We start from the raw sequence: 2,130 nt of genomic DNA on the forward strand, positions 1-2,130 counted from the left end.
AAAAAAAAAAAAAAAAAAAAAAAAAAAAAAAAAAAAAAAAAAAAAAAAAAAAAAAAAAAAAAAAAAGTTTTGTGGGCATTTTTGTTCCTTTTCAGGTAGAAAATCGGGAGCAGAGTATTTACTATTTTAAAGGCAAACATTTTTTCTTTGTTGTATGTTTGGTTTGGTTTTCCTTTCCCCTAGCCAAACCATCCCCCTTAGCTTTTATTTCAGGTARATTCAACTGATTTTTTTTTCTGCCCATGATTGTTTTTTGTTTGGCCATTGAACCAGATAATCCAATATTTGCACAGCACTCCCTGGAGCTGCATGAAGAGGTAATGTTGTCATTATGACAGGTAGACCTCAGGAGATTACGTGGAAGCACAGGGTCTCCTAGCAGAAGCTCCTTGGCCTTTAAATGTTCACTTTCAGATCCTTAGGATTTCCCTGCAGATCTCTGGACTGTGTTATATTAGAGGGGGGTCGAAGTGTTGAGGAGTCTATGGTTTCCCAAAGGAAGGAGGAGGAATAATGGTATGCAGCAACAGRGCACTGAGTTTCTGAATTGTTCGTGGGTATTTTTCCCCTAAGGGAAAGATGAGGCTTCTAGTGCTAAATGCTGGGATTTACTCCTATGTGTATTTGAYATTTATTTTCTTTTTAGTTTGTGGCTTTTTAAAGTTCTGAAAATATGGTGCCATAGATCTCTTTTCTGTTAATGATTTCTTGCTTAGGTCACTGTACCTTGTTCCGTTTGTACAAAAATATTTGTTCCTAATTAAACTCACCTTCTTTTGTTTATACCAAAACATCTTGGGCTCATGAAAATTGCCTGACCTGTGAAGTTGTCTGCCTGGTCAAGGATTTTGCAGATCATTCTGTTTGCACACAGAAATTCAAAATTTTTCCTGCCTGGCTCAGAAGGTTAGTAGTGTAAATTTTCTAAGAGAATGGCCAGTGTTACAAGCAGCTGCAGGTTTTGTGCTTGTGAAACCTATTTGCACAAATATTACCAGCCACCAAAGTCTCCACCCAAATCTGCCACAATTGCTCAGATCTCCAAACAATTACAATCTAATTAGAGCTGGCATTCAAAGTTGCCTCCAGCATTTGAAACAAAAGTAATTTAGCGGTAATAAACGTGTAGATTGGCAGCTCCRGAGGCTGAACTCTGCTTATCGGCAAAGCGTACCCAGGGTGGGAAAAGAGCTACAAGAATCACCACAATGACTGAAGGGCCTGACCCCCTGCCTCGAGATGACAACCCCCAAGGGATGAACAAATGGGTAATTTTCTACAGGTCTCTTTACTGCCACTGCTTAGAGTGTTGCTAATTACTGACAATAATTACTATGTTGTCTGTGGCATGAATACTTTTTTGCTAGGAAAACCACCTGATTCATTGTACGATAACAATCAAATGCCCATCATGTAATGGTGGTGTTTATGAAGTTAAGGATTATTCTGAATTTGAGCCACAGCCTTTGAGGTGAAAGGCTTTATCCCGTTACCAGTCTGCCATGTGTGTGAGGCACAGGGCTGTGATTACCAATTCATTTCATAAAGGCCAACCATTTAAAATTCTCTCAAACTAGCAGCTGCTGGAGGAATGAAAAACCAGCTGGGTCTGGACAAATATCTTTTTCTTTCTCTGTGTTAATTTAAAAAGAAACCGCACAATTCTTCCCCGTGATGAATGAGACTTTCAATCAGTGTTGAGCTATCACTGCTGAATGATAGCTTGTCTTTTCTTGCTTGGCGTGAGGAATTCTTCCGGTTCCAGCAGTGGAAGTTGTGGTTAGGCTGAAGAGCACCTGAGAAAATAAGCAGCTTCATGTTACCAGTCAGTAAGAGGAATAATTCGTATTTGATGTGGAGGTGGGTTCTAGATGAACCTGCTTTAGCAGAGGGTTGCATTAGATGACCTTAAGAGGTCCTTCCAATCACATTCTGTTATTCTGTGAAAAGAATCTACTCTCTTTAGTTCCTTGTGCTGCTACTGGATTCTTTTATTGCTGTCACTTACCACCAAAAGCAGAGGGAAGAAATACTTTTTCTTTCTTTCTTTCTTTCTTTCTTTCTTTCTTTCTTTCTTTCTTTCTTTCTTTCTTTCTTTCTTTCTTTCTTTCTTTCTTTCTTTCTTTCTTT

The sequence above is a fragment of the Malurus melanocephalus genome, unplaced genomic scaffold (assembly GCF_030028575.1).
Source record: "Malurus melanocephalus ecotype Western Australia unplaced genomic scaffold, MMel_1.1 scaffold_394, whole genome shotgun sequence".
In the NCBI taxonomy this organism is placed as follows: domain Eukaryota; kingdom Metazoa; phylum Chordata; class Aves; order Passeriformes; family Maluridae; genus Malurus; species Malurus melanocephalus.